This window comes from Choloepus didactylus, chromosome 10 (assembly GCF_015220235.1).
Source record: "Choloepus didactylus isolate mChoDid1 chromosome 10, mChoDid1.pri, whole genome shotgun sequence".
Classification (NCBI taxonomy): Eukaryota; Metazoa; Chordata; class Mammalia; order Pilosa; family Megalonychidae; genus Choloepus; species Choloepus didactylus.
This window is the reverse complement of record NC_051316.1, coordinates 77,736,044-77,754,894: the sequence shown is the minus strand read 5'-3', so window position 1 is coordinate 77,754,894 and position 18,851 is coordinate 77,736,044. Positions and strand designations below refer to the sequence as shown.

The window sequence follows — 18,851 nt, the reverse complement described above, 5'->3', positions numbered from 1 at the left end:
TCTTTTGCCTCTTTTTAATTGGGTTGTTTCTCTTTTTATTGTTGAGTTGTAGGGTTTTTTTTATATATTCTGAATATTAAATCCTTATCGGATATGTGGTTTCCAAATATTTTCTCCCATTGTGTAGGCTGCCATTTCACTTTTTTGACAAAGTCCTTTAAAGCATGAAAGTATTTAATTTTGAGGAATTTCCATTTATCTAATTTTTTCCTTCTATTGCATGTGTTTTCTGGTGTCAAGTCTAAGAAACCATTGCCTGCCACAAGATCTTTAAGTTGCTTCCCTACATTTTCTTCTAGGAATTTAATGGTCCTGGTTATTATACTTAGGTCTTTGATCTATTTTGAGTTAACTTTTGTATAAAATGTGAGCTAGGGGTCCTCTTTGATTCTTTTGGATATGGGACTGTTCTGTCCCAGTAGAGTGGACTTAGCAGCCTTGCCAAAAATCAATTGACCATAGATGTGAAGGTCTATTTATGAATTCTCAATTCAATTACATTAGTTCATATATTTATCTTTATACCAGTAACATGTTCTTTTGACCAGTGTAGCTTTGTAATATGCTTTAAGTCTGGAAGTATGAGTCCTCCAACTTTTTACTTCTTTTCAATCATATTTTTGGCTGTTCAGGCTCCTTACCCTTCCAAATAAATTTGATAATTGGCTTTTCCATTTCTGCAAAGTAGGGTGTTTGAATTTTGATTGGTATTGTGTTGAATCTGTAAATCAATTTGAATAGAATTGACATCTTAAGGATATTTAGTCTTCTAATCTATGAACATGGAATGTCCTTCCACAGATTTAGGTCTTTGATTTCTTTTTGCAGTGTTTTGTAATTTTCTGTGTAAAAGTCCTTTACATCCTTGGTTAAATTTATTCCTAGATATTTGATTCCTCCAGTTGCTATTTTAAGCAGAATTTTTTTCTTTATTTACTTCTCAGATTGCTCATTACTAGTGTGCAGAAACCCTACTGATTTCTGTATGTTGATCTTGTATCCCACCACTTTTGTGAACTCAGTTATTAGCTCTAGTGACTTTCCTATAGATTTTTGGGCACTTTCTATATATAGGATCATGTCATATACAAACAGTGAAAGATTTACTTCTTCCTTTCCAATTTGGATGCCTTTTATTTCTTTTTCTTGCCTAAGTTCTCTGACTAGAAGTTCCAGCATAATGCTGAAAATAATAGTGATGGAGGGCATCTGTGCCTTTTTCCAGATCTTAAGAGAGAAGGCTTTCGGTCTTTTTCACCATTGAGTACAATGTCAGGGAGGAAGTTTCCTTAAATGCAATATTTTGAAGTATTTTTTATTGTGAAAGGATCCTGGATTTTGTTAAATGCCTTTTCTGTGTCAATCAAGATGATCATGTGGTTTTTCCCTTTCAGTTTGTTAAAGTGGTGTAATAAATTAATTGATTGTTTTTGTGTTGAATCACCCTTGCATACCTGGGAGAAAACCCAATTGAACATGAGGTATAATTCTTTTAATGTGCTGTTGAACTCAATTTTTTTTTTATTGAGGATTTTTGCATTTATATTCATTAGAGAAATTGGTCTGTAATTTTCTTTTCTTGTAGTATCTCTGTCTGGCTTTGGTATTAGGGTGATGGTGGCTTCATAGAATGAGTTAGGTAGTGTTCCATCTTCTTCCATTTTTTGGAAGAATTTGCACACGATTGGTATTAATTCTTTTTGGAATGATTGGTAGAATTCACATGTGAAGCTCTCTGGTCTAGGGCTTTTCCTTTTTGGAGTTTGTTGATGACTTATTCAATCTCTTTGCTTGTAATTGGTCTGTTGAGGTCTTCTATTACCTGAGAGTTGATATAGGTTGTTTGTGTATTTCCAAGAGTTTGTCCATTTCATCTAAGCTGTCTAATTTATTGGCATGCAGTTGCTCGTAGTATCCTCTTATGATATTTTTTATTTCTGTGGGATCAGTAGTAATGCTTCCTTTCATTTCTGATTTTATTTATTTGCATCTTCTCTCTTTTTTTCTTTGTCAGTCTAGCTAAGGGTTTGTCAATTTTATTGATCTTCTCAAAGAACGAACTTTCAGTTTTGTAAATTCTCTGTTTTTTTCATTCTCAATTTCATTTATTTCTGCTCTAATCTTTATTATTTTTTTATGCTTGTTTTGGGATTAGTTTGTTCTGTGTGTGTATGTATGTATGTATGTATGTGTGTGTTTAGTTCCTCCAGGTGTGCAGTTAAGTCGTTGATTTTGTCTCTTTCTTCTTTTTTAATGTAGGTGTTTAGGGCTATATATTTTCCCTCTCACCACTGCCTTCACTTCTTCCCATAAATTTTGATATTTTATGTCCTCATTTTCATTCATCTCCAAATACTTACTGATTTCTCTTGTAATTTCTTCTTTGACCTACTGATTATTTAAGAGTGTGTTGTTTATCCTCCAGATATTTGTGAATTTTCCAGTTCTCTGCCTGCTGTTGGTTTTCAGCTTCATTCTATTATGGTCAGAGAAAGTGCTTTGCATGATTTCAGTCTTTTTAAATTTATTGAGACTTGTTTTGTGACCCAGTGTGTGGTCTTTCCTGGAGAATGGTCCATGGGCAGTTAAGAAGAATGGATATCCTGTTGTTTTGGGGTACAATGATTTGTATGGCTGTTAGGTCTGGTTCATTTATCATATTAGTCAAGTTCTCTGTTTCCATATTGATCTTCAGTCTAGATGTTCTATCTACTGATAAGAACATTGTAATGAAGTCTCAAACTATTATTGTAGAGGTGTCTATTTCTCCCTTCAGTTTTGCCAGTGTTTGCTTTATGTATTTTGAGACACCTCAGTTAGGTGCATAAATATTTATAATTGTTATTTATTTTTGGCAGATTGCCCCTTTTACTAATATATAGTGTTCTTCTTTGTCTGTTGTAACAGTTTTGAATTTGAAGTCTATTTTGTTTGATATTAGCATAGCTACTGCAGTTCCTTGTTGGTTACTGATTGCATAGAATACCTTTTTTCATCCTCTCACTTGCAATTTTTTTGTATCCTTGGTTCTAAGGTGAGTTTCTTGTAGAGAGCATATAGATGGGTCATATTTTCTTTATCCATTTGCCAATCTTTGTCTTTTGACTGGGGAGTTTAATCTATTAACATTCATAATATTATTGTATAGGCAGTACTTCAACCATTTTATCCTTTGGTTTTTAAATGTCATATATTATTTTTGCCTCTCTTTTTACCCTTTTACTTACCCTACTGGTGATCTTCATTTCTACATTCTCCTCCAAATCTCTCTCTCTTGTCTTTTCAGACTGCTGAGCACCCTTTATTAGTTCTCATAGGGCAGGTCTCTTGTTGACAGATTCTCTCAGTTTCTCTTTATCTGTGAATGTTTTAAAATCTCCCTCATTTTTGAAGGACAGTTTTGCCAGATAAAACTTCCTGATTAGTAGTTTTTTCTTTCATTCCTTAAATATATCATACCACTTCCTTCTTGCCTCCATGGTTTCTGATGAGAAATCAGCATTTAGCCTTATTCCATTTCCCCTGTATGTGAGAAATTGCTTTTCTGTTGTTGCTTTCAGGATTCTCTCCTTGTCTTTGGAGTTTGACATTCTGATTAGTATGTGTCTCAGAGTAGGTCTATTAGGATTTATTCTGTTTGGAGTATGTTGCACTTCTTGAACATGTATATTTATGTCCTTCATCAGAGTTGGGAAATTTTTGACTATTATTTCTTCAGATATTCTTTATGTCCCTTTTCCCTTTACTTCTCCTTCTGGGACAACCATGATGCATATGTTTTTGCCCTTTTTGCTGTCACTCAAATTCCTGAGACCCTGCTCAATTTTTCCCATTCTTTCCTCTATTTGTTCTTCTGTCTGTAAGATTTAAATTTCCTGTCTTCTAGCTTGATGATTCTTTCTTCTGCCTGTTCAAATCTGTTGTTGTATGCCTCTAGTGTATTTGTAATCTCTTCTATTGTGTCTTTCATTCCCGTGGTTTCTGTCATATTTCTTTTAATTTTTTCAAATTCTTTGTGTTCTCCCAGTGTCTTCTTAATATCCTTTATCTATTTATGCATATTTTCCTTCATCTCTTTGAATTGATTCAGATTTGTTTGAACATCTTTCATTAGTTGTTGCGAATTCTGTGTCTCCTCTGATGTTTTATTATTTTTTTTTTTCTTTCAGTGGTCCATATCTTCCTGTTTCTTAGTATAACTTAATTTTTGCTGGTGTTTAATGTGATTATCTTGTAGGATTTAATCCTAAGGTCAGTTTTTCTCTCTCACCTAGGGTTTTATTGTTGATTGGCTTTGTACCAAGGCACTTCTTTGACATCAGATTCAACTTATTATAGCCCTTTAGAGTAGCTTGTGTTTTTAACTGATCAGAATGTTTCAGCTCTTATTCATCTGATTCTTGCCTGTATATATGGTACAGTTTTTGGGATTACAGTATTTATGCAATTATTTCATCCCCAGGAGAATGCTTCCTTTCTCCTCTTCTTCTCCACAAATCTTGGTCTGTTCTATTTGTGTTTTATTTTCCTCTATAACTTTTTAACACTCCTTTGGTTGTCTCTAGCTGCTTTTGCCTGTTGAGCAAATTATGAGAGGAGGTTCACCCTAGGGAAGACTTTCTAATTCGGTATTTCCCAGTCAAAACAAGGCCAGGGACCCAAGAAGGGGCCACAGATTGTTCCAAAATGTCCGGGGAGGAAACCTAGAAGGATGCCAATTTTCTCTTTGATTGATTCCTGGATCTGTGCTTTCCTGTCCTTCCCAGGAGATGACACTCTTCAGCCAACTGTTCCTTGCAGTCCTAAGGTGATACTTTGCCTTTAAGTCTCAATTGACTCTGCCCTTGTTGGGGGCAGGGTTGAAACAGAGGCTGCCAGCCAATTTTGCCAAGGATGTGTTGAAACCCTAGTGCAGAGCCAAGATCCAGTGATCTGAATTTAGTAACCATAAACCACAGAGGGTCCTGGGCCATGTCCCTTTTCCCCCTTCTCTTGGGGAAGAGCCACCAGTCAGCAAACTGTTCCTTGCAGTCCTAAGAAGGCACTGTGGCTTTAAATTACCTGCACTCCCATCCCTTTAGAGGTGGGGTTGAAGCAGAGGCTGCCACCTGCTTTTTGTCCTGGGTAGGTTAAAACTGTAGCTGGAGAGTGTTTTTGAGGAGCTGGAACAGTACAATCTAGTGAGGTAGCAGTTAAAGTCATGTAACATATTTTAACTCATTGTTTTCCCTGACTTAATTTGAACTTACTTCAAAATCTTCTAGTCAGAGCAATAATTTTGCTTATGCTTTGCTTTTCTGGGGGTTGGGGTAGGGGGAGTGTTGGTAAAGGGGGAGGGATTGTTTCAGTTTTCAGATGGTGTAGTTTAGAGTGTCTCAAACTTTAATATGCATGTGAATCATCTGGGGATCTTGTTGAAATGCAGATTTTGATTACCAGGTCTTTGGTGGAGCTTGAGATTCCATTTTTCTAATAAGCTGTCAGTGATGTCTATACTTATGGTCCCAGGAAAGGGGTATTGAATGCTTCAGTAGGATGATTTGGAATGCCTTTTGTTCTGGTGTGTCATATTTCTTCTCTCCACAACTTTGGCTAAAGAATGGATGGAAAGTTTCTGCTTTGTGGGTTTCTCTGGAGGCTTTCAACTTGAGTGTGTAAAGGTGAATCTGCAAACCAAAAAGCATTCATCATGAATATGGTATGCAACTGGGTTGTAAGACAGTAATACACCATGGTAAAATTTAGGGGTTGAGCTGATCAGGGAGAAGTCCCAAGTGTTTCCTGGAAGGGATTAATAACTGTCTACAAAAGTGCAAGGGTGTGAGTAAAAGTGAATGTGACAGAGACTGGAAAGATATGGGAAATCCTGGGGTAGTCTCAATTATATTAAGGATACGATTTTCTAAATGGAAGAGAGGCTTTGATCTACTATAATAATCTTGCTTGTTTTTGTTGCTGTATTCAAATAATATATTTGGTGTCTGTGAATAAAGTACAGATGACCAAAATTGCTCATAAAATAAACAGAAAATACTGTGCCCATTAAGCTTGTCTTTTTCTTTGCCCTGACCAGTTCAGCGAGCTTCATATGTTGTGTTGTTTTGTTTCTGTTAGTTTCCTTTTATTCTTTTGATGAAAGGTGACATAATAATTATTGTCATAGTAATTGTTATTGTTATCATTATTATTATTGAAGTGAAAGTACTGAATTTTTACTTTTGTGAAGATACTTGATGGTCATAGAGTTCCAGTATATAATATGTGGAAATATAGTCAATATTCCTTGAAGAAAAGACTTTATTGTCAGAAGATTCTGAGCATTAAAAATGCATGAGGACAATGATTAATCAAAATATAATGTTTTCCCACTTCTCTCAATCTTATTAAGCACTCCAGGTATGCCTACACTCAGCATGGAAATAACTCCTCTTAAGTCATTTGAGGTACTTTAAACCATTTTTGATAGATTTAGTTGTTTCTTTTATTAAGGTGGTTTTCAACTGAGGGATTAGTCACCCCATATTTATATGAAGTTTTCATGTGAGGGCATTTAGCTGTAGAATCCAATAAATAGCAACAAAACATAAAAGCTCATTTGGATAATCACTACCTACAAGAATAGAACTGCAGTTCTTTTCTTTATTCATCTTAATCCTCTCTTGTGTATATATCCCTAGAGAATGTAGTATTTTTTTTTAGCTGAAAGTAAATAGTATGTTTATGATCATATTTCAGCGTCTGGAAATTTCAGAGTGATTCATCATTAACTTTCAGCTGGCTTTTTGCAATCTTTACATCCTTTTGCTGATTAGCTTTTCTTATAATTATTTTGGCTCAGGGGGTTATGCTAAAAAACACAAATATAAATAAAATTGCCATTGTGTATATTTCCCATATTTTTTTGTTTTTGTTTTTGTTTTACAGAGATGGCATGGATAAGATTTCTCCTTCCACTTTTGCCTGCTTTTCCCTTCTCCTGGCCCGTTGGCCTGCTTACTACAACATGAAGCATTATACGCATCTGGGCTTACATTTTGGCTTAGGCAAAGAAGTAGTTTTGTAGATTGATTGATTTTTGTTTTTAGTTCTGCATTTTGTTCTATACATATATATTCCTTTGGTTTAAGTTATTTTTTCCCAGGTATCATTCATTCAGGTCATTGCTATGTTCTCATCTTTAAAAAAATTTTTAAATGATAATATTTTATTTATCATTGTTTTAAAGAGCATGTAGTAAACTGCTCTTCATGCTTATAATGAATTTTATAATAAAATTTAAATTGTAATGAAATTACATAAAACCACACTCAGAAATATCCTTTTTTGATTTGTGTCCTCATTTCTGAGCAAGCTTTATAATATATCTGGCCCTATTCTTATCATAGGAACTGTAGCATATTAAAATAATTGAATCATTCTTCAATGATTTAGAAACTTACAAAGACTGAATATTGAGTAATAGAAAACCATGGCTTTGGGGTGAATTACACACATTTTCAATAACTTCTTCATTGCTTACTAATTTTTTGACATTGGAAAATTTGCATAATCTCTCTTAGCCACAGTGGAATCATCAATACAAAGGATATGATAAACATAGTTTGCATGTTATAAAGATAATAATCAATAAAGGCAAAAGGTTTGGCTCAGAGTAAATACTCAGTGGACCTATTTTCAAGATCATGTGTAGATAAAGAAAGCATAACAGATATTTAAAGCCCAGAGCCAGAAACTCCTTAGAGATGAATACCTTCCTTTTCTCAGTGAAGAAAGACATAGGAAATTATTACGTTTATGAGATTTTAGCATTAGAAGTAAAAATTTAGGTCAAGACACTCTTGTTTAAATAGAATCTGTGATATTTTCAGAGCACTGTTTAAAATATTTGTGTCTTGTAGTAAATTCTTTAGTTGAACTCACTTTCTCCATATTTTCCTTTATTCTTCTGAATAGAATATATTGATGTTGAGACTGCAAGGGAATCTAGTTAATTATAATTTCTTCCAACAGTTGTTTTAGTTAATAAAAGTTAAAATGTATTTAAGTTGGTAAGGCATACATTTATATATAAATGACTTTGGAATGTAAGCAAGATTCATTCTTTTCTAATATTTTATCAGTATTATGAGAGTATTGAGGCATGTATATATATTATACATATATACACACACATGCACAAGCTATCTTCTCTTTTTAAATTCCTCTAGTCACAAAAAGTTTTTGTTCAGAGGGATAGAAGCCTAATCAAACTACTGCAAATAAAAAGGAATAAAAAGACTTATTGTAAAAATATATTCATCTCAGTTAAATATGTTCTTTTGGGCCTAAGAACTAGGAACTTGGAAGATTTAGAGAAACAAGGTTGTTCTCTCCCATCTCTTACTTCCAAGGTCTGCATCATTTGTCCTTTGTTATTTCTCTGGTTTTCTGTTTTTCTCTCTATGGGCTACCTTCTTTTCTTTTCCTCCATAAACTCATCTTGCCCATTTCTAAGTTAACCATGACATCAACTCAAGAACTAACTCAAATGATGTTTTAGTACAGGTACTCAACCTGACTAGTAACCGATAGATGCCCATCTCTTTCCCATCTACCATGGACTGGGAGGGTGGAGGCTTGGGGGGCTTTGAGCTGACTTTTTCTGAAGAGGACTAGGAGACAGTTATGAAAATGGGGCTCTGGGTTGGGCAAACAATGAACCCTCCTAAGTAAAAAGTTATATTGTTTATTATTCTTCAGCTAAAATATCCTTGAATATTTAGTTATTTGACCTGCATAACATTATCCCCTGGGGTAATCGTCAGATAGGAATTCATACTCATCAGTGGTTCATGACAATAAGAGGCCATTGGGCTAATCATTTCTATTTATCAAGCTAATAACAAAAATATGAACTGTTCCTTTTCCCTTATCTCAAAACAGTGTGATTCCATCAGAGAAATTAATTAAAGGATCCAATGGGCCTTATTTCTTTTCTAGGCATGAACAATGTCATAAACACCAAGAAAAAAAATAGAAAATTCTCAAGTTGATGATATTTAAGGCTGTGAATGTATATTCCAAATTAATTCAAAGTCTAAAAAAGAAAACATTTGTCTAGGGTTAGATATATGCTATAGGGTTTATATCATCATTTTTGTTATCTAATGGAATGGATTTATATTACTACATATCAGAAGATTTAATTGAGGAAAAAACACATCACCGCACCCTTAAAAGCAGCATTTATGTCAATTGCAATTCTATGTTGCATGTTAGAACCAAACAATATTTTAGTCATGTTGTTTATCCTCCAATGACAAATGCTCCAGCATCTTCCAGTTTTCTTACTTATGTAAGGCAATGATTTAAAAATAAAAATCCAATAACCTATCAATATATTTTAAACAAATTGGTTTCTGGTTCCGTACCATTATGAGAACACTGTTCTGGCCAATAAACATCATTTGCTTGAAATAATATGGGCAATAAACTGAAATCTCACTGATACCATTCACAATAGAGTTGAATTTCCTCTTAGAACTTATTTTTCAACCTTGCAAAATGAGGTTTAATTGCTGGCTTTCTACTGAAATTTGACTATAAGGGAGTTTTAATTGAATGGTAATTACAAGATTCAATCTTAAAGAAATCTCTACCTATTGCAGCTTGATATCTTTTAGCTTTATCTTAACTTCCTTCCGATTCTCATTTCCTGCTAGATTGCCTGAATGACTTCAGATATAGTTCATCAGGTCTAGGACTGCAAAAATATGTTTTACTTCTTGTAATTGATCTGAAAGGAAATACCTATAGTTAATAAAGTTATATACTGTTTAAAATATCTGTCAAATCCAGGAGAACATGACTTTGGTATTGAGGACAAAGAGATTTTTTTCTCAATAAGGCATGAATATACTTCCACAGTGAATTTTTTTTTTAACTTTTATTTTGGAATAAATTCAAAGTTATAGGAACAGTTGCAAAAACCATACAAACCCCATACACTGAACTCCAGCATTCCCTGATCCCCACCGATACCCCCCGATCCACAAACTTTAACATGTTGTCCTACCGCTGTTTCTTTCCCTCCCTACCTCCCTCCCTCCCTCTCTCCCTCTCTCCCTATCTATCATCCATCATCTATTGCTCTGTCTTCTGAACATATGAGAGCTAGCTGCACACATCCTTGAACAAACACTATAATTCTCATATACAATTACCATGAACAAGAACATTCTTTTATGCAGTCCCATTAAGCGCAGCTAAGAAGTACAAGAGATTCAACAATGATACAAAGCTTACATTCTATATTTCCTTTTCCTTATGTCTCAGCTGTGTCCCTTTGAGCCTCCTGTCCTCCATTGTCTGATCCTATCCAGGGTCATCCTTGGCATTCAATTGTTGTCTATTTAGACTGTTTTTTTTTTTTTCTCAACTGTGGAAACATATATACAGCCTAAATCTTCCCATTCCACCCCCTCCCTAGCATTCCATTAGTGGGATTAATCACATTTAGAATGTTGTAATGCTATCAGCTTCCCACCCTCCATTGCTAGAAATTTCCCTTCACCTCAAACAGCAACCTTACACTCATTTCTTAACTCCCCATTGCCCCTTCCCCCATTTCTCTTTGATACCAGCTTCACTTCTATAGGACACATAAACTATGTTCCTATACTCCTCCATTCCCCCAACTTTATATAGTTCTTGTCAAAAATTACATATTTTACATTGAGTTCAAAACCACTGATTTGTCCTTAGAGTTTGTGTATTTTATATCATGTAGGAAGTAAATAGTGGAGTTACAATTCAAGAAATTGTTGACTTCTATTTGTATTCCATTATGGTTGGAGTATGTGCTTTCAATATATTCAATTTTCTTTTTTCTTCTTAAATTTATTGAGGCTTGTTTTATGTCCCAGCCTATGGTCCCTTCTGGAGAAAGCTCTGTGGTCCCTAGAGAAAAATGAGTGTCCTGGTGATTTGGGATGTAAGGTTCTATATATGTCTGTTAAAATTCTCTATATCTCTTTCTACTTTCTTTGTTTCTCTGTCGGTACAGCTCTCTTTAGTATCTGGAGTAGGGCAGGTCTTTTATTGGCAAACTCTCTCAGCATTTGTTTGTCTGTCAAAAATTTAAGCTCTCCTGCACAAATGAGTGGCTATTTCGCTATTTTCCTGGTTCCAAAACTTAACACTTTACACAACTATTGGTAAGTAAGCAAGGGGAAATTTTAATAACATTCACAAAATGTTACCTTAAGACTTTCTTTTATTTAGAAGATTATTGCTTACTGCTTTTGACAAAAATCATGCATATATTAGTAATCTTAGGCAGACCTGGCATAAAAGAGTGGAAATATAAAATGTCCTGAGTTATTAAACTCTGGATGAGGATATTTTTTTTTTCTGAGACTCACTCCAGGCTACCTGTCAAGGTCCTTCTTTATTAGCACCATTTTCTTTTGGCATCTTATCTAGAAGTATTTCTATACTTTGCTGTGCTTCTGTGGCTATCCTTACCATGTAGTTGTGATTATACAGAGATCCTATCCTAGCTCAGACTTCACAGTTTCTCTCAGGCCCCAGACTATGGCAGTGAGGAAAGTTGGTGAGTATTTAGGATTTGTGGTTTGTAGGCAGAAAAGTGACTGAATGAAAGGGAGGAAGAAATATCATATTGTCTTCAGTAACTCCAAGCAAGCACTCTGTTTGGTGTAAAGAAGAGACTATTAGATTACTTACACCCTGGTCAAGTGATTATTTTCTTTGTTCTTCGGTTCTTCATCTTTACGATGGAAATGTAGCAGCTGTTCAATAGGAAATGTACTCAACTAATATTTATGTGCTAGGAAATTTGCAGGATGCCAGAGATATTGCAATAAATTATACAAATATAGATATGGTTCCTCACTCCTAGAACTTAAATCTGGTGAGTTCCCTTCCCTTTTCCCTTCACCTCCCATCTGTTCCCTAAAGATGCTATATGAAAATTAACTACAATGCAATTACCCTATAGTAGAGGGGTTTTTATTAATAGTATTAGAGTAAAAAATATTCAGTTACATAGTAACTTCCCTCATAGAAAAGGTAATGTGACAGTTCCACCCCATAATGCTAAATAGAAGAATGGATTGTCATTATCTATTAGCTACTTAGTATTTACACAGCAGAACTTGAAAGGTATGATTATCTAGAGGAAGATATCTTACAGAAGTGTGACATATGACTGACCAGGGAGCTGGCATTTGTGAACTCTAATGAGAGACAAAGGTGGACTGTTTTGGAGCAGATAAGTGGTTTTGCGACAGAAGGTCATGATTTGACAAATTTAGACACGTGCTGAATTATATGAATTTAACTTATGTTTTGGCATAAAACTTATTTTTGACAAACTCTAGCTCTATAAGAGGTGGCATGGGTCACACTTGTCCCTGTCTTAACATGCCTATTATCGCCATCCTACTTTAAGCCTTTATCAGCTCATGGCGGTTCTATCACAGGAGGTTCTAAGTGTTTTGTTTTTTTTTTTCTTCTTCCAGGCAAACATTAAAATGCTTGTGTGTGTTTATGTGCTTGCGTATGGAGAGAGAGAGACAGAAACAGACACACAGAGAGAGGAGTGAAAGAGTGACAGCCTGCTTTGTGCCAGGCAGTTTTAAGGGCTGGAAATTTTGCAGTACACCCAGAGAAAATATCCTTGTTCCATGGGGCTTACAGTCTAGTGAGAGAAGAAAACTATTTCGAATTAACAAACAAGCTAGCAAGGAAGTTCCTAAGTAGTGTGATGTTATGGGGTGGGCGGTGTTGGTGGGGGGGAACTATGATGGAGCAGTCAGGGTGGCCCTCTGAGATGAGAGTTGATGTGAGGTCCTCTGTGGTCCTCATCTTACCTCCAGTGTAGATACATGAGTAGAAACCTTCAAAAATTATTTAATGCCCTACGGTTACCATCCAGGAACTTTGCCCCGGTTTTCAAGGCTCTCCATGGTAGTCAAGGCTCTTTAATATATGATCTCCTTCATCCAGTGTGTACCCTATTAGTCAATAACACAAAATTTTTGTTCCAGTGTAGACTGTTTTCTCCTGGTTCTCTGCTGCCACAGGACGTATGCTTTTTATAGACACTTTGGCTACCAGTTTTAAAGTGAAAATTCAGGGCCTGTGTTTTCTCATGAAAGGAGTGTCTTTCTTTTTATTATTTCTCTCCAAATATTGTTTATGTAGAATAATCCACATTATGTCCCTCAGTGACTCTTCCCTGATTGCCCCAATCCATAGTAGCCTGACTGACATATTTACCACTCATTTTGACACCACACTATGTTATATTATGTTGTCATTCACTTCTTCCCTGAGAACAATCAGAATAGTAGGGAACAATTTTTTTTTTTTTTTTTGAGTATCAACTGTGCCAAGCATTTTATGGCCATTTTTTCTTATCTCTACAACCCTGAAATATTAAGTTTTCGGATAACCATTGTATTATGGAGGAAATTTAGTCCTCTAGTTTAAATTATTAATGCAGGGTCACACAACTAATAAGTAGCCAAACAGTACTCAAACTGACTTGTTTCTAACTCCAATGTCTTATCTTCTTTCCATTGCACTTGTGGCTTCTCTCTACAATTAAATGGTTTCTTCCCCATGGGAAATGCTTGTATAACATTTCTTGTGTTTTCTTAAAGATCTAACATATTACTCTGTATATGACAGATATTTGATACATTTGTATGAATTAATAAATTAACAGATATAAAGACTATAAGCCTCTCTTTATAATAAACTGGAAACAGTAGTTTTCTCTGTAAAGTTACAGTGTGAAAGAGAATGGCTTGTTTGTAATTTTGTGCATGTAATTCCCTCTATTGGAAATGTCCTTCGCTATCTTTTCTGCCTTGTGAATTCCCACTTACACTTCAACAGTTGGTTCAAATGTTCCTACGTCTCCCATGCAGATTTCTCTAAGTCCTCTGGGCAGAGTGCTTGGCCTAGGTTGTGTGTCTCCATAGTACTTTATATATACCCTTTTATAGCAATTGTCTGCTTAAAGGCAAGGGAATTATATTCATTTCTACATCTCCTAACAGTGCCTCTAAATGAATCTTAGCTTAAGTTGAACACCAAAATTTTAATTGTCCCCATAATATACTTTCTAAGCTTGTAGGCAGAAGAATGGACTATTGCTATTCATTGCTCTAAATTAATCCCCGTGATGCTAGGATGACTTTCACAGAAGGAACAAACCCTTCACTATAGGAGAGATGCAAAGAAGAAAGGATATTGCATCACAGATGTTACTTTTGTATACCAGAAATCAAGGCACACTATTTCTCTGACTGTAAATCTTTATGCTACTGTACCACTGCTGGGCACCACAATTAAACATTAAAACACTGTAATGATTTCTCAGTGTAAATTGTAAATGGTAATGTGAGACCTACTGGCACATTATACAGTTAATTGTAAATGGTAATGTGAGACCTATTGACACATTATACAGCTAATTTAGAACATGGGATGCACAATCCCTTTTTTCTTGTAGGTCCTTCTTCTGGAACTAGACCCTATACATTGTTGTCATCCTTTGGTCCTAAACCAACCTCTTGTGTTCTCAGCACCTTTGACAATGCCTGATGCATAGAAATGTGTACTGAATGAATGAAGGAAGGTTATAATTGGCAATTTGGTTTCTAGAGAAAAAAAAAAGTTGTTCCAATGTACATTCTACATCCATTCAAATCATACTGGGATTCTAATGAATTTTAGCTTTCTCATCTTTATTTTACAATTAAACCAGGGATCCATGGATTCTGCAGTCTTACTAACCCCATATTGAAGAATCTCTTCCAAGTTCACAACTAAAATATTTTCTCCTTAATATTACTCCACTGGACAGATCCTGGATCTGGCTTGCACTGGTCTTTTAGAAGTTATTGATGTGTGAGGTAGCTAGGGAAATGGGGTATGAAGTAGGCAATTATCAATTTTCTCTCACTCCTACATTCTAAAAACTGAAATATGTCTACAAGTTACTGTAAATATGTTCAAATTTCCCCTGAGGTTATTCAGCCTTAGTATTTAAAAATGTTTGGCAACCGAATTTTAGCTTTAACATGATTGAAAATGTTCCTAATGTTGCCAATAAGAATTGGTATTGAGGTTTTCCCTTATAATATAAAAACTTTTAAACTTGTGTTTCTATAGCAGGGGATTAAATGACGGTTTTCCTCCTCTTTTTGTTGGTAATATCTCTGAATATCTGCCAGGTGCTAACTACTTTTGTTTGCAGACCTCTTCTTCCCTTGCTTCACCAGCTAAATGGAACTGATTTTTGGCAACAAATGCTCTTTTAGCTATTTGATGCCAATGAAATGAAGTCCACTCCATGCCTCTTACCTTACCAATTGTTTAATAACATGTGTAATTATGAGAGATAATGGGGAACTGGAAGGGCTGATGGCTTATTTCTCTCAAGCAGGAAATATTGCCAAATGTAGAGTTGGAAAATTAATAATTGTATCTTTGCTGTTCTTTGAATAAAAGACTTCAGAAAAAAAAAAAAGGAAAAAAAAAAGGAAAAAAAAAAAAAAGGCTTCAGAAATGTCAGCGTGCTACTTTATATAGCTTTTTTGTGTCTTTCTTTCTCTTTACCAAAATTGACTTTCAAATATGGATGAACAAAATCTTGGAATCTGTATGTAAACCTTGGATATTATATGGTCTAACTTCTCACCCTGTGCAGGTATCCCTTCTGTAGTCCAACAAAACCCCCAGTATCTGGCTGTCAGTTCAAGTTTTTCTAATGCAGACCATAATGGGATTGGGATAAAGAAAAATAAATGGGCTCTAGTCCAGCTTTCTTTCTAATTCTGCCTGTAATATTAAGAAAGGCCTAACTACCCCTCTTGGACCCAGTATCCTTGTCTATAAATATATAGGATTGAAATACAGTTTCCTACAGTTACTTTTAGTTTAGCCATGATATTAGTCTCAACACATAAACTTACACAAATCTAACCAATATTTCCTTACCAGTCAGACTTTTGAACAATATACTTGTTACTGTTAATTTCCTACTGACTTTCTTCAAAATTTCAAGGAAACATCAACTAACCCACCACCCAATATTGTCTCAAATATACACATTTAAACACTGTGTAATAATAAGGTTACATCTGAAAATTCCAACATCTTCTTCAAGGAGACCTTAACACGGCTTATAGGCAGTGTTACTGACAAAGTGGTCTACCACACAGAAAACCATAAGAGTAAATCCAGGTATAAATAGTTACAGTTAGTATAATTAATAATATAAGTAAATAACCTGAAGATACCCATTTGTAACTTGTGAGAACAGCATAAGAATGTAAATTCCCTATGGTGTCATATGCGACCCTGAAGAAGAAATAGCTGAAGAAACCAAGAGGAAAGAAAGAAAACTAACCTCGTTTTACTGAGAAAAATAGATGCTTAAGAGCTAAAAAGTGCTTTAGAAGATCCTCTTGTCTCTCACATTTCTGACCTAAGGTCTTTTAACTTTCTTTTAATCACTTTTAATTCTGGGGAATAGCCATATAATGCTGAACAATTGTAATTGCTAAATATTTCTTCTTAATATAGATTCAAAATCCAGATTCCTTTAAACTTTATTTCCTGACCTTTTAGCAGTTCAGTGAAACAACAGAAAATATACTGTCTTCTCCATACCCTCTATTTTGAATGTCACTCTTGTGTAATACCTTAAATTGGCATATATCATATTCTGAACTTGAAAAAGATGGAGTACAGTGTGGCTACTGTACTGGATTTCAATGGCAGTATTAGCTTTTAAAATAATGTCTTATATTTTTGGTTTATATTGAGAACTTCATCAAAATATCTAAAGCTATTTTTTTCCATAAGAAACTGAAAATCATTTCAGGCCCTTCACCATACTATTCCCTCATACTTAAGCTATGCATATGTAACAAAGCAGTGAGTTAGAAATCAGCAGACTTAGATGATTTTGTATTAGTGGTTTCAGAGAGAAGACTTAAGGTAGTGAAACATTTCACCTTTAATTTTCCATATAGGCTAATGCATATTCCAGATACAGAGAAATAGGGAGGGAGGGAAGGAGAGAAAGAGGAAGGGAAAGGACAGATCTGGTAAAATAATACAGACAATGATTCTATATTGTGAGTCAGTGTTAGGTTAAAGTGTAATTTGTATCTAGGTTCTAGCTATTTTTGAAATGTTGAAAGCATATCTTGAATGAAAGCAACATGTAAATTAGAAATATATTCCTATGAAAATAAGGAAAAGCAATCAGGAAAAACTATGGTCTGCATTCAGTAGTTTTGAAATGTACTCTAAGATCCACACAATTCACTTTGACAGGTGATATTGTACATTTGTTTACTTTATCCATGTTTGTGGCTTCACAATGGAAGGTTCTCTGGTTTATAAACATATTCAGTATTTTAGGTTAAATAATTGGTGAGCCAGCCTTTCACAGGAAGTGAAAAAATACTCCTCAGGGGAAAACCCATAGTTTTGCAATATATGCACTCATCAACAGCCCCAGATGTTTTCCATTCTGAACTGTGTCAAGATAAAGCAATAAGCGAAGATCGATTTTTGATCCATCATATCAGACCAGGTGGGAGAGAGAGTTGGAGAGGAAAGAGTCCCCAGATACCTGAATTATGTAAACAGCTGCCCAAATAAAAATGCTAATCTAGCAAGGAAATGTATTATAGGTAATAACGCCATGCTTTGTATTTTTCCTATAGTGACTACATATAGGAAAACAAACAAAAAAAGAAACAGATTTGTTGTTGTTGTTGTAAACTGCTGAAAGGTAGCCTAGATACTCCCTTGCATGCATCCAGGTAAAAGCATTGGATTGATTTACCTTTGTGTACTACATAATGTTATACAGCAGAAGCCATTGACAGCCATTGGTAAGCTTTAAAGCACAAACACATTTTAAAGATGGTACACTAAGCACGTTTTAAAGTGTTTAGTGTTCCAGGAATAGATCTGGGTTTTATTGTTCCTGTTATGTCATTTCTTTTGTGTGATCTTACGTGAAATTAACTTTGTTTCTCTTCCATGTACAGATATAGATTGTTAAGATACAAAATATTTAATATCTCCTGTATCCACTGTGTATTGAGAACATTCCTGTGTTCTCAATAGATCCTTCTAGCTCAAAGCCACTTCATATGAAAATGGTAAATTAAAAATTCCTTTTCTAGCTACCAAAGAGTTACTTGTGAACAGAACAGGGAGACGTTTTTTTTGTTTCGTTTTGTTTTGTTTGTGTAGAACAAGTTAAAAATTTCTAACCTGAGTCCTAGGGTATTTCATCAAGAGCAATCTTATAAAGCTTGCTTTTCACTTTTCAAAAGTAAAATAGTCCCTGTGCTCATGCTCTGGACTTTCTGAGTGAGCTGAAAATAATTTGTTTGTAGTTCTCGGGTTTCTCTTAACTTCTTACATTTCATCAGGATCTAGTCAAACTTAATGGCACTTTTGAGAGAATTAAATTTAGAAAATAACCTTATAGTGTTGATTCGTTCACAGTAGCGAGGTGGTGGATGCATTAAAGGAGAGAGATGGCAACAAGTAATAAAACACTTCTTTGTTTCCTTGGCCACATTGATTCATATCCTTGTGTTAAGATGAGATGTTTTCCTGAGTTATTGATGAGAAAAATTCACATATGTTCTTCATTCCATCCTCTTTCTTATGACTTATAAAAGCCTTGTGCAAATCTCAATTAGAGTGGCAGCAGGAAAGATTTTACCTAAATGTGAAAGATAAAAATAAAAATGAGTATATACTAGTTAACATGAGAGGAGAAAATAAAATATCACAGG

General features: G+C 34.8%; 1 protein-coding gene across 7 annotated transcripts in view; it reads left to right on the top strand.

Annotated features, from left to right (window-relative positions):
• The window catches only part of LINGO2 (leucine rich repeat and Ig domain containing 2), a 1,372,285-nt gene that overhangs the window by 443,889 nt on the left and 909,545 nt on the right, over nucleotides 1–18,851 (top strand). The gene's annotated exons all lie outside the window — the stretch shown is intronic.